A 13,736-nucleotide genomic window follows, 5' to 3' on the forward strand; every position below is an offset into this window, starting at 1 on the left:
TCCTGGCCGCGGCCCGCAGGCTCCCGAGCCCAACCGCGGGCAAGCAGGTCAGCTCCACCCCCGGGAGCAGAGGGTGCGGGTCCGGGCGCCACACACCGCCCCCCGGGGGCTACCTTGGCGCAGGCCACCGCCGCTTACCATCGCCTACCAGGTGGCCATCGATCCCGCCACCGGCCGCACGCCAACACGCCTCCCACCGGCAGGAGGGACTGGCCTTCCCGGGGTCGCTCCCGACAGGCTCCGGCTTCCGCTCCCCGCGCTGGCCTCCGTCTCTCCGCCGCAGCAGCTGGGTGAGGGCGACAACGGACACGCGCAAGCACGCCTCAGCAAGGGGCCAGGCTGCCCAAGGCACAGGGGCCGGGCCCCCCACCGCCCAGGGCCTGTGGGCAGCCTGGCTGCCACCTGTCCCTGGCCTCCCCCCTCTCACTGGGTGCCAGCAGCCAAAGGGCCACACGAGTGGCCAGCACTGCCCCTTCGCTGGGGCGCCACAGCGCGACGCGGGCTGCCGCCGCCTCGCCACACCCTTCCCCCAGGAACCGCGCCTCCCTCAGGCTCCCTAAGGCCCTGCCCACCCGCACCCCTCCCAGCTTCAGAAGAGTCCACCCCAACCCCGAGTCCGATTCCGCCCCCAGGCCCACCCTGGGGCTCTCCCTCTCACCCCGATGGGAAAACACCCTCGCTCCGGCCACCGACACTGCCTGCCCACGCAGGGAGAGACACACGCGGCCCAGAGTGCTCTGCAGGAGCCTCACCTCAGGACCGCTGACGTGCCCCTGGGGGCAAGGTCTCCGCCCCGAGAGCGGCTCCGCGAGCCCTGGACCCGGGGCGCCCATGGGCACACCTGCACTCCACCCCTGCTATCCCCAGCACGCTCTCAGGACCCCGGGCAAAACACAGACCCTTCTGCTGGACCCTCCGGGACCCCAAGGGCCCTGGAGCCTGTGCGAGACCCCGCAGGGCCGCACCTCGCCCTGACCGCCAATGGCCAGGGGCGTCCCCTGCCGCCAGGCTGTGGGCTCGGGTCGCTCGCCCTTCACCCTCCAGGCCCGCCACACCAGGCCCCCTGGCGCGCGGGACCTGGGTCCCTCAGGCAGGTCTCCCCGGGGCACTCTGGGGACACCGGAGGCCTGCCTGCCCCAAACCCCGCCCCACGGCTGCCGCCTGTCCACCGGACACAACGCAACCCGCACAGACCGCCTGCCGCCGGGCGCCCGGAGCCTGCCACCAGTTGGGCGCTCGGGCCCCACGCAAGGCACACGCCACAGCCCCGCCGCCAGCACCGGAAGGCCCGCCGGGCCCCATGGGACCCTCTCCTTTGCGTGCCACACCCATGCACACCCAGGCCTCCCTAACTCCAGCACCAGCATCTCCACGGGAGACGCACTAGACCCTGGGCCCAGCGGGACCCTCGCACCGAAACTCACGCCCTCACGCCCCTTCCGCCGCCACCTGCCCCCTTTCCTCCACAGCAGACTCCCTCCTTGCCACCAGCTCCCGCCCGGCACCAGCTCGGCTGGGCTCCAGTCCGCAGGCGTGGCTAGCTCTGCTGGGTATCAACCTCACACTGCCTCCCACTGCGCAACTCCCTGTCCTCCCTCCCCGGGAACACGGCCTCAGCCAGGGCAGGGGCGCCGCACGGCCTCAATGCCCAGCCCCGTGTGTGGACACCTTAGCGGCCCCGGGAGCTGGCCGCGGGCTCACACTTCTCTGCCCCGCCGGCACCCATGACCGGCCAGGGCACAGGCACCCAGCTCCCATTCACGTGCCCGGGACCCCTCCGTCCTGCCTTCCACGCGCCGCCCAAATCTCTGAGGATATCCCACATCATAGCCCAGGCCGCCCTGAAGGCACTGCCGCCCCGGGCACCCAACACTCCCCCTCACGGTGCTCTGCGCACACTGGCCCAGGACCTCTGGCCCTCCTGCACTTCTCTCGACCCCAGTCCGCGGCCGACTCGGCACCGCCCAGGGCCACCTGGCGCCCCACCGCCTCCACGTCTCTGGGAAATGCCGCAGGGGCTCCAGGGTTCTCGATGACCACCAAGGACTCTGCGAGGGAAAGGCACTGGCAGCCCCGCCGACCCCGTGAAGGCCCAGGCCAAGGCGTCCGACCCCGCCCAAACGGCCATCTCGGCAAGGCCCCCCGGCCGGCCTCCTCTCTCCCCACCAGAACCTGGGTCGGCAGTCCCGCCGAGGCCAAGGCCCCCGCTGCTCACCCGCAACCTACAGACACCCTCTGCGCCCGACACCGCGGGCAGGACCCCGCGGAGGCCTCAAGGAGGCAGCCGCAGGCCTGAGAGCCCAGCGGCGCTCACACACACCGCAGGCAGCCCACCCCACACTGGGCCTGCCACTCCCAAGGCTTTGCCGCCCGGCACCGGGGGCCCCGGGGCCCCGGGGCTGCCCTCGAGGAGGCCAGCCCCAAGGCTCCTCTCCCCATGGCCCTCCGGGGCCACAGGAGGCCTGCCTGCCCCCACCTGCGCCCCAGGGCTGCACGCACCCAAGGGAGCCAAGGCAACGGGACCCGCCCCCGACGGCCCCTGTGGGAGCCACGTGCCGGACCTCAGTTTGCGATGAGGAGACGGTAGTGAGTTCTCACTCATTTTGTTCAGATTTTCCAAGGAATGCGTTTGTGGGTGTCATCATCGATCCGAGCACGGGCACACCCGCGGGACGGCCACCGCCACAGCCCCCACCGCCGGGACGGCCAGCCAGCTCCCACCTGGCCGGGGCCCGCAGGCTCCCGAGCCCAACCGCGGGCAAGCAGGTCAGCTCCACCCCCGGGAGCAGAGGGTGCGGGTCCGGGCGCCACACACCGCCCCCCGGGGGCTACCTTGGCGCAGGCCACTGCCGCTTACCATCGCCTACCAGGTGGCCATCGATCCCGCCACCGGCCGCACGCCAACACGCCTCCCACCGGCAGGAGGGACTGGCCTTCCCGGGGTCGCTCGCGACAGGCTCCGGCTTCCGCTCCCCGCGCTGGCCTCCGTCTCTCCGCCGCAGCAGCTGGGTGAGGGCGACAACGGACACGCGCAAGCACGCCTCAGCAAGGGGCCAGGCTGCCCAAGGCACAGGGGCCGGGCCCCCCACCGCCCAGGGCCTGTGGGCAGCCTGGCTGCCACCTGTCCCTGGCCTCCCCCCTCTCACTGGGTGCCAGCAGCCAAAGGGCCACACGAGTGGCCAGCACTGCCCCTTCGCTGGGGCGCCACAGCGCGACGCGGGCTGCCGCCGCCTCGCCACACCCTTCCCCCAGGAACCGCGCCTCCCTCAGGCTCCCTAAGGCCCTGCCCACCCGCACCCCTCCCAGCTTCAGAAGAGTCCACCCCAACCCCGAGTCCGATTCCGCCCCCAGGCCCACCCTGGGGCTCTCCGTCTCACCCCGATGGGAAAACACCCTCGCTCCGGCCACCGACACTGCCTGCCCACGCAGGGAGAGACACACGCGGCCCAGAGTGCTCTGCAGGAGCCTCACCTCAGGACCGCTGACGTGCCCCTGGGGGCAAGGTCTCCGCCCCGAGAGCGGCTCCGCGGGCCCTGGACCCGGGGCGCCCATGGGCACACCTGCACTCCACCCCTGCTATCCCCAGCACGCTCTCAGGACCCCGGGCAAAACACAGACCCTTCTGCTCGACCCTCCGGGACCCCAAGGGCCCTGGAGCCTGTGCGAGACCCCGCAGGGCCGCACCTCGCCCTGACCGCCAATGGCCAGGGGCGTCCCCTGCCGCCAGGCTGTGGGCTCGGGTCGCTCGCCCTTCACCCTCCAGGCCCGCCACACCAGGCCCCCGGCGCGCGGGACCTGGGTCCCTCAGGCAGGTCTCCCCGGGGCACTCTGGGGACACCGGAGGCCTGCCTGCCCCAAACCCCGCCCCACGGCTGCCGCCTGTCCACCGGACACAACGCAACCCGCACAGACCGCCTGCCGCCGGGCGCCCGGAGCCTGCCACCAGTTGGGCGCTCGGGCCCCACGCAAGGCACACGCCACAGCCCCGCCGCCAGCACCGGAAGGCCCGCCGGGCCCCATGGGACCCTCTCCTTTGCGTGCCACACCCATGCACACCCAGGCCTCCCTAACTCCAGCACCAGCATCTCCACGGGAGACGCACCAGACCCTGGGCCCAGCGGGACCCTCGCACCGAAACTCACGCCCCTTCCGCCGCCACCTGCCCCCTTTCCTCCACAGCAGACTCCCTCCTTGCCACCAGCTCCCGCCCGGCACCAGCTCGGCTGGGCTCCAGTCCGCAGGCGTGGCTAGCTCTGCTGGGTATCAACCTCACACTGCCTCCCACTGCGCAACTCCCTGTCCTCCCTCCCCGGGAACACGGCCTCAGCCAGGGCAGGGGCGCCGCACGGCCTCAATGCCCAGCCCCGTGTGTGGACACCTTAGCGGCCCCGGGAGCTGGCCGCGGGCTCACACTTCTCTGCCCCGCCGGCACCCATGACCGGCCAGGGCACAGGCACCCAGCTCCCATTCACGTGCCCGGGACCCCTCCGTCCTGCCTTCCACGCACCGCCCAAATCTCTGAGGATATCCCACATCATAGCCCAGGCCGCCCTGAAGGCACTGCCGCCCCGGGCACCCAACACTCCCCCTCACGGTGCTCTGCGCACACTGGCCCAGGACCTCTGGCCCTCCTGCACTTCTCTCGACCCCAGTCCGCGGCCGACTCGGCACCGCCCAGGGCCACCTGGCGCCCCACCGCCTCCACGTCTCTGGGAAATGCCTCAGGGGCTCCAGGGTTCTCGATGACCACCAAGGACTCTGCGAGGGAAAGGCACTGGCAGCCCCGCCGACCCCGTGAAGGCCCAGGCCAAGGCGTCCGACCCCGCCCAAACGGCCATCTCGGCAAGGCCCCCCGGCCGGCCTCCTCTCTCCCCACCAGAACCTGGGTCGGCAGTCCCGCCGAGGCCAAGGCCCCCGCTGCTCACCCGCAACCTACAGACACCCTCTGCGCCCGACACCGCGGGCAGGACCCCGCGGAGGCCTCAAGGAGGCAGCCGCAGGCCTGAGAGCCCAGCGGCGCTCACACACACCGCAGGCAGCCCACCCCACACTGGGCCTGCCACTCCCAAGGCTTTGCCGCCGGGCACCGGGGGCCCCGGGGCCCCGGGGCTGCCCTCGAGGAGGCCAGCCCCAAGGCTCCTCTCCCCATGGCCCTCCGGGGCCACCGGAGGCCTGCCTGCCCCCACCTGCGCCCCAGGGCTGCACGCACCCAAGGGAGCCAAGGCAACGAGACCCTCCCCCGACGTCCCCTGTGGGAGCCACGTGCCGGACCTCAGTTTGCGATGAGGAGACGGTAGTGAGTTCTCACTCATTTTGTTCAGATTTTCCAAGGAATGCGTTTGTGGGTGTCATCATCGATCCGAGCACGGGCACACCCGCGGGACGGCCACCGCCACAGCCCCCACCGCCGGGACGGCCAGCCAGCTCCCTCCTGGCCGCGGCCCGCAGGCTCCCGAGCCCAACCGCGGGCAAGCAGGTCAGCTCCACCCCCGGGAGCAGAGGGTGCGGGTCCGGGCGCCACACACCGCCCCCCGGGGGCTACCTTGGCGCAGGCCACTGCCGCTTACCATCGCCTACCAGGTGGCCATCGATCCCGCCACCGGCCGCTCGCCAACCCGCCTCCCACCGGCAGGAGGGACTGGCCTTCCCGGGGTCGCTCCCGACAGGCTCCGGCTTCCGCTCCCCGCGCTGGCCTCCGTTTCTCCGCCGCAGCAGATGGGTGAGGGCGACAACGGACACGCGCAAGCACGCCTCAGCAAGGGGCCCAGTTGCCCAAGGCACAGGGGCCGAGCCCCCCACCGCCCAGGGCCTGTGGGCAGCCTGGCTGCCACCTGTCCCTGGCCTCCCCCCTCTCACTGGGTGCCAGCAGCCAATGCGCCACACGGAGTGGCCAGCACTGCCCCTTCGCTGGGGCGCCACACCCTTCCCCCAGGAACCGCACCTCCCTCAGGCTCCCTAAGGCCCTGCCCACCCGCACCCCTCCCAGCTTCAGAAGAGTCCACCCCAACCCCGAGTCCGATTCCGCCCCCAGGCCCACCCTGGGGCTCTCCCTCTCACCCCGATGGGAAAACACCCTCGCTCCGGCCACCGACACTGCCTGCCCACGCAGGGAGAGACACACGCGGCCCAGAGTGCTCTGCAGGAGCCTCACCTCAGGACCGCTGACGTGCCCCTGGGGGCAAGGTCTCCGCCCCGAGAGCGGCTCCGCGGGCCCTGGACCCGGGGCGCCCATGGGCACACCTGCACTCCACCCCTGCTATCCCCAGCACGCTCTCAGGACCCCGGGCAAAACACAGACCCTTCTGCTGGACCCTCCGGGACCCCAAGGGCCCTGGAGCCTGGGCGAGACCCCGCAGGGCCGCACCTCGCCCTGACCGCCAATGGCCAGGGGCGTCCCCTGCCGCCAGGCTGTGGGCTCGGGTCGCTCGCCCTTCACCCTCCAGGCCCGCCACACCAGGCCCCCTGGCGCGCGGGACCTGGGTCCCTCAGGCAGGTCTCCCCGGGGCACTCTGGGGACACCGGAGGCCTGCCTGCCCCAAACCCCGCCCCACGGCTGCCGCCTGTCCACCGGACACAACGCAACCCGCACAGACCGCCTGCCGCCGGGCGCCCGGAGCCTGCCACCAGTTGGGCGCTCGGGCCCCACGCAAGGCACACGCCACAGCCCCGCCGCCAGCACCGGAAGGCCCGCCGGGCCCCATGGCACCCTCTCCTTTGCGTGCCACACCCATGCACACCCAGGCCTCCCTAACTCCAGCACCAACATCTCCACGGGAGACGCACAAGACCCTGGGCCCAGCGGCACCCTCGCACCGAAACTCACGCCCTCACGCCCCTTCCGCCGCCACCTGCCCCCTTTCCTCCACAGCAGACTCCCTCCTTGCCACCAGCTCCCGCCCGGCACCAGCTTGGCTGGGCTCCAGTCCGCAGGCGTGGCTAGCTCTGCTGGGTATCAACCTCACACTGCCTCCCACTGCGCAACTCCCTGTCCTCCCTCCCCGGGAACACGGCCTCAGCCAGGGCAGGGGCGCCGCACGGCCTCAATGCCCAGCCCCGTGTGTGGACACCTTAGCGGCCCCGGGAGCTGGCCGCGGGCTCACACTTCTATGCCCCGCCGGCACCCATGACCGGCCAGGGCACAGGCACCCAGCTCCCATTCACGTGCCCGGGACCCCTCCGTCCTGCCTTCCACGCGCCGCCCAAATCTCTGAGGATATCCCACATCATAGCCCAGGCCGCCCTGAAGGCACTGCCGCCCCGGGCACCCAACACTCCCCCTCACGGTGCTCTGCGCACACTGGCCCAGGACCTCTGGCCCTCCTGCACTTCTCTCGACCCCAGTCCGCGGCCGACTCGGCACCGCCCAGGGCCACCTGGCGCCCGCCGCCTCCACGTCTCTGGGAAATGCCGCCGGGGCTCCAGGGTTCTCGATGACCACCAAGGACTCTGCGAGGGAAAGGCACTGGCAGCCCCGCCGACCCCGTGAAGGCCCAGGCCAAGGCGTCCGACCCCGCCCAAACGGCCATCTCGGCAAGGCCCCCCGGCCTGCCTCCTCTCTCCCCACCAGAACCTGGGTCGGCAGTCCCGCCGAGGCCAAGGCCCCCGCTGCTCACCCGCAACCTACAGACACCCTCTGCGCCCAACACCGCGGGCAGGACCCCGCGGAGGCCTCAAGGAGGCAGCCGCAGGCCTGAGAGCCCAGCGGCGCTCACACACACCGCAGGCAGCCCACCCCACACTGGGCCTGCCACTCCCAAGGCTTTGCCGCCGGGCACCGGGGGCCCCGGGGCCCCGGGGCTGCCCTCGAGGAGGCCAGCCCCAAGGCTCCTCTCCCCATGGCCCTCCGGGGCCACCGGAGGCCTGCCTGCCCCCACCTGCGCCCCAGGGCTGCACGCACCCAAGGGAGCCAAGGCAACGGGACCCTCCCCCGACGGCCCCTGTGGGAGCCACGTGCCGGACCTCAGTTTGCGATGAGGAGACGGTAGTGAGTTCTCACTCATTTTGTTCAGATTTTCCAAGGAATGCGTTTGTGGGTGTCATCATCGATCCGAGCACGGGCACACCCGCGGGACGGCCACCGCCACAGCCCCCACCGCCGGGACGGCCAGCCAGCTCCCTCCTGGCCGCGGCCCGCAGGCTCCTGAGCCCAACCGCGGGCAAGCAGGTCAGCTCCACCCCCGGGAGCAGAGGGTGCGGGTCCGGGCGCCACACACCGACCCCGGGGGCTACCTTGGCGCAGGCCACTGCCTCTTACCATCGCCTACCAGGTGGCCATCGATCCCGCCACCGGCCGCTCGCCAACCCGCCTCCCACCGGCAGGAGGGACTGGCCTTCCCGGGGTCGCTCCCGACAGGCTCCGGCTTCCGCTCCCCGCGCTGGCCTCCGTTTCTCCGCCGCAGCAGATGGGTGAGGGCGACAACGGACACGCGCAAGCACGCCTCAGCAAGGGGCCCAGTTGCCCAAGGCACAGGGGCCGAGCCCCCCACCGCCCAGGGCCTGTGGGCAGCCTGGCTGCCACCTGTCCCTGGCCTCCCCCCTCTCACTGGGTGCCAGCAGCCAATGCGCCACACGGAGTGGCCAGCACTGCCCCTTCGCTGGGGCGCCACAACCTTCCCCCAGGAACCGCACCTCCCTCAGGCTCCCTAAGGCCCTGCCCACCCGCACCCCTCCCAGCTTCAGAAGAGTCCACCCCAACCCCGAGTCCGATTCCGCCCCCAGGCCCACCCTGGGGCTCTCCCTCTCACCCCGATGGGAAAACACCCTCGCTCCGGCCACCGACACTGCCTGCCCACGCAGGGAGAGACACACGCGGCCCAGAGTGCTCTGCAGGAGCCTCACCTCAGGACCGCTGACGTGCCCCTGGGGGCAAGGTCTCCGCCCCGAGAGCGGCTCCGCGGGCCCTGGACCCGGGGCGCCCATGGGCACACCTGCACTCCACCCCTGCTATCCCCAGCACGCTCTCAGGACCCCGGGCAAAACACAGACCCTTCTGCTGGACCCTCCGGGACCCCAAGGGCCCTGGAGCCTGGGCGAGACCCCGCAGGGCCGCACCTCGCCCTGACCGCCAATGGCCAGGGGCGTCCCCTGCCGCCAGGCTGTGGGCTCGGGTCGCTCGCCCTTCACCCTCCAGGCCCGCCACACCAGGCCCCCTGGAGCGCGGGACCTGGGTCCCTCAGGCAGGTCTCCCCGGGGCACTCTGGGGACACCGGAGGCCTGCCTGCCCCAAACCCCGCCCCACGGCTGCCGCCTGTCCACCGGACACAACGCAACCCGCACAGACCGCCTGCCGCCGGGCGCCCGGAGCCTGCCACCAGTTGGGCGCTCGGGCCCCACGCAAGGCACACGCCACAGCCCCGCCGCCAGCACCGGAAGGCCCGCCGGGCCCCATGGCACCCTCTCCTTTGCGTGCCACACCCATGCACACCCAGGCCTCCCTAACTCCAGCACCAGCATCTCCACGGGAGACGCACTAGACCCTGGGCCCAGCGGGACCCTCGCACCGAAACTCACGCCCTCACGCCCCTTCCGCCGCCACCTGCCCCCTTTCCTCCACAGCAGACTCCCTCCTTGCCACCAGCTCCCGCCCGGCACCAGCTCGGCTGGGCTCCAGTCCGCAGGCGTGGCTAGCTCTGCTGGGTATCAACCTCACACTGCCTCCCACTGCGCAACTCCCTGTCCTCCCTCCCCGGGAACACGGCCTCAGCCAGGGCAGGGGCGCCGCACGGCCTCAATGCCCAGCCCCGTGTGTGGACACCTTAGCGGCCCCGGGAGCTGGCCGCGGGCTCACACTTCTATGCCCCGCCGGCACCCATGACCGGCCAGGGCACAGGCACCCAGCTCCCATTCACGTGCCCGGGACCCCTCCGTCCTGCCTTCCACGCACCGCCCAAATCTCTGAGGATATCCCACATCATAGCCCTGGCCGCCCTGAAGGCACTGCCGCCCCGGGCACCCAACACTCCCCCTCACGGTGCTCTGCGCACACTGGCCCAGGACCTCTGGCCCTCCTGCACTTCTCTCGACCCCAGTCCGCGGCCGACTCGGCACCGCCCAGGGCCACCTGGCGCCCCACCGCCTCCACCTCTCTGGGAAATGCCGCAGGGGCTCCAGGGTTCTCGATGACCACCAAGGACTCTGCGAGGGAAAGGCACTGGCAGCCCCGCCGACCCCGTGAAGGCCCAGGCCAAGGCGTCCGACCCCGCCCAAACGGCCATCTCGGCAAGGCCCCCCGGCCGGCCTCCTCTCTCCCCACCAGAACCTGGGTCGGCAGTCCCGCCGAGGCCAAGGCCCCCGCTGCTCACCCGCAACCTACAGACACCCTCTGCGCCCGACACCGCGGGCAGGACCCCGCGGAGGCCTCAAGGAGGCAGCAGAAGGCCTGAGAGCCCAGCGGCGCTCACACACACCGCAGGCAGCCCACCCCACACTGGGCCTGCCACTCCCAAGGCTTTGCCGCCCGGCACCGGGGGCCCCGGGGCCCCGGGGCTGCCCTCGAGGAGGCCAGCCCCAAGGCTCCTCTCCCCATGGCCCTCCGGGGCCACCGGAGGCCTGCCTGCCCCCACCTGCGCCCCAGGGCTGCACGCACCCAAGGGAGCCAAGGCAACGGGACCCTCCCCCGACGTCCCCTGTGGGAGCCACGTGCCGGACCTCAGTTTGCGATGAGGAGACGGTAGTGAGTTCTCACTCATTTTGTTCAGATTTTCCAAGGAATGCGTTTGTGGGTGTCATCATCGATCCGAGCACGGGCACACCCGCGGGACGGCCACCGCCACAGCCCCCACCGCCGGGACGGCCAGCCAGCTCCCTCCTGGCCGCGGCCCGCAGGCTCCCGAGCCCAACCGCGGGCAAGCAGGTCAGCTCCACCCCCGGGAGCAGAGGGTGCGGGTCCGGGCGCCACACACCGCCCCCCGGGGGCTACCTTGGCGCAGGCCACTGCCGCTTACCATCGCCTACCAGGTGGCCATCGATCCCGCCGCCGGCCGCACGCCAACACGCCTCCCTCCGGCAGGAGGGACTGGCCTTCCCGGGGTCGCTCCCGACAGGCTCCGGCTTCCGCTCCCCGCGCTGGCCTCCGTCTCTCCGCCGCAGCAGCTGGGTGAGGGCGACAACGGACACGCGCAAGCACGCCTCAGCAAGGGGCCAGGCTGCCCAAGGCACAGGGGCCGGGCCCCCCACCGCCCAGGGCCTGTGGGCAGCCTGGCTGCCACCTGTCCCTGGCCTCCCCCCTCTCACTGGGTGCCAGCAGCCAAAGGGCCACACGAGTGGCCAGCACTGCCCCTTCGCTGGGGCGCCACAGCGCGACGCGGGCTGCCGCCGCCTCGCCACACCCTTCCCCCAGGAACCGCGCCTCCCTCAGGCTCCCTAAGGCCCTGCCCACCCGCACCCCTCCCAGCTTCAGAAGAGTCCACCCCAACCCCGAGTCCGATTCCGCCCCCAGGCCCACCCTGGGGCTCTCCCTCTCACCCCGATGGGAAAACACCCTCGCTCCGGCCACCGACACTGCCTGCCCACGCAGGGAGAGACACACGCGGCCCAGAGTGCTCTGCAGGAGCCTCACCTCAGGACCGCTGACGTGCCCCTGGGGGCAAGGTCTCCGCCCCGAGAGCGGCTCCGCGGGCCCTGGACCCGGGGCGCCCATGGGCACACCTGCACTCCACCCCTGCTATCCCCAGCACGCTCTCAGGACCCCGGGCAAAACACAGACCCTTCTGCTGGACCCTCCGGGACCCCAAGGGCCCTGGAGCCTGTGCGAGACCCCGCAGGGCCGCGCCTCGCCCTGATCGCCAATGTCGAGGGGCGTCCCCTGCCGCCAGGCTGTGGGCTCGGGTCGCTCGCCCTTCACCCTCCAGGCCCGCCACACCAGGCCCCCTGGCGCGCGGGACCTGGGTCCCTCAGGCAGGTCTCCCCGGGGCACTCTGGGGACACCGGAGGCCTGCCTGCCCCAAACCCCGCCCCACGGCTGCCGCCTGTCCACCGGACACAACGCAACCCGCACAGACCGCCTGCCGCCGGGCGCCCGGAGCCTGCCACCAGTTGGGCGCTCGGGCCCCACGCAAGGCACACGCCACAGCCCCGCCGCCAGCACCGGAAGGCCCGCCGGGCCCCATGGGACCCTCTCCTTTGCGTGCCACACCCATGCACACCCAGGCCTCCCTAACTCCAGCACCAGCATCTCCACGGGAGACGCACCAGACCCTGGGCCCAGCGGGACCCTCGCACCGAAACTCACGCCCCTTCCGCCGCCACCTGCCCCCTTTCCTCCACAGCAGACTCCCTCCTTGCCACCAGCTCCCGCCCGGCACCAGCTCGGCTGGGCTCCAGTCCGCAGGCGTGGCTAGCTCTGCTGGGTATCAACCTCACACTGCCTCCCACTGCGCAACTCCCTGTCCTCCCTCCCCGGGAACACGGCCTCAGCCAGGGCAGGGGCGCCGCACGGCCTCAATGCCCAGCCCCGTGTGTGGACACCTTAGCGGCCCCGGGAGCTGGCCGCGGGCTCACACTTCTCTGCCCCGCCGGCACCCATGACCGGCCAGGGCACAGGCACCCAGCTCCCATTCACGTGCCCGGGACCCCTCCGTCCTGCCTTCCACGCACCGCCCAAATCTCTGAGGATATCCCACATCATAGCCCAGGCCGCCCTGAAGGCACTGCCGCCCCGGGCACCCAACACTCCCCCTCACGGTGCTCTGCGCACACTGGCCCAGGACCTCTGGCCCTCCTGCACTTCTCTCGACCCCAGTCCGCGGCCGACTCGGCACCGCCCAGGGCCACCTGGCGCCCCACCGCCTCCACGTCTCTGGGAAATGCCTCAGGGGCTCCAGGGTTCTCGATGACCACCAAGGACTCTGCGAGGGAAAGGCACTGGCAGCCCCGCCGACCCCGTGAAGGCCCAGGCCAAGGCGTCCGACCCCGCCCAAACGGCCATCTCGGCAAGGCCCCCCGGCCGGCCTCCTCTCTCCCCACCAGAACCTGGGTCGGCAGTCCCGCCGAGGCCAAGGCCCCCGCTGCTCACCCGCAACCTACAGACACCCTCTGCGCCCGACACCGCGGGCAGGACCCCGCGGAGGCCTCAAGGAGGCAGCAGAAGGCCTGAGAGCCCAGCGGCGCTCACACACACCGCAGGCAGCCCACCCCACACTGGGCCTGCCACTCCCAAGGCTTTGCCGCCGGGCACCGGGGGCCCCGGGGCCCCGGGGCTGCCCTCGAGGAGGCCAGCCCCAAGGCTCCTCTCCCCATGGCCCTCCGGGGCCACCGGAGGCCTGCCTGCCCCCACCTGCGCCCCAGGGCTGCACGCACGCAAGGGAGCCAAGGCAACGGGACCCTCCCCCGACGGCCCCTGTGGGAGCCACGTGCCGGACCTCAGTTTGCGATGAGGAGACGGTAGTGAGTTCTCACTCATTTTGTTCAGATTTTCCAAGGAATGCGTTTGTGGGTGTCATCATCGATCCGAGCACGGGCACACCCGCGGGACGGCCACCGCCACAGCCCCCACCGCCGGGACGGCCAGCCAGCTCCCTCCTGGCCGCGGCCCGCAGGCTCCCGAGCCCAACCGCGGGCAAGCAGGTCAGCTCCACCCCCGGGAGCAGAGGGTGCGGGTCCGGGCGCCACACACCGCCCCCCGGGGGCTACCTTGGCGCAGGCCACTGCCGCTTACCATCGCCTACCAGGTGGCCATCGATCCCGCCACCGGCCGCTCGCCAACCCGCCTCCCACCGGCAGGAGGGACTGGCCTTCCC

The 13,736-nt window shown here is 72.2% G+C and overlaps 5 non-coding genes across 5 annotated transcripts; all 5 read right to left on the reverse strand.

Annotated features, from left to right (window-relative positions):
- Window positions 1–2,557: 2,557 nt before the first annotated feature.
- Window positions 2,558–2,651, reverse strand: LOC146406773 (small nucleolar RNA SNORD116). Its single transcript, XR_014834247.1, has one exon. It is a non-coding gene; the product is annotated as a small nucleolar RNA SNORD116 (small nucleolar RNA).
- Window positions 2,652–5,267: 2,616 nt separating this feature from the next.
- LOC146406774 (small nucleolar RNA SNORD116) lies at window positions 5,268–5,361 on the reverse strand. The gene has a single exon (XR_014834248.1). It is a non-coding gene; the product is annotated as a small nucleolar RNA SNORD116 (small nucleolar RNA).
- Window positions 5,362–7,955: 2,594 nt separating this feature from the next.
- LOC146406775 (small nucleolar RNA SNORD116) lies at window positions 7,956–8,049 on the reverse strand. Its single transcript, XR_014834250.1, has one exon. It is a non-coding gene; the product is annotated as a small nucleolar RNA SNORD116 (small nucleolar RNA).
- Window positions 8,050–10,643: 2,594 nt separating this feature from the next.
- Window positions 10,644–10,737, reverse strand: LOC146406776 (small nucleolar RNA SNORD116). The gene has a single exon (XR_014834260.1). It is a non-coding gene; the product is annotated as a small nucleolar RNA SNORD116 (small nucleolar RNA).
- A 2,617-nt stretch (window positions 10,738–13,354) lies between these two features.
- On the reverse strand, window positions 13,355–13,448 carry LOC146406777 (small nucleolar RNA SNORD116). Its single transcript, XR_014834262.1, has one exon. It is a non-coding gene; the product is annotated as a small nucleolar RNA SNORD116 (small nucleolar RNA).
- Between the last annotated feature and the right edge of the window lie 288 nt (window positions 13,449–13,736).

This window comes from Sus scrofa, chromosome 1, assembly GCF_054392235.1.
Source record: "Sus scrofa isolate SSC_HxYL_T2T_F1_AM1 chromosome 1, Sscrofa_HxYL_maternal_Yorkshire_Landrace_v2.0, whole genome shotgun sequence".
Lineage (NCBI taxonomy): Eukaryota > Metazoa > Chordata > Mammalia > Artiodactyla > Suidae > Sus > Sus scrofa.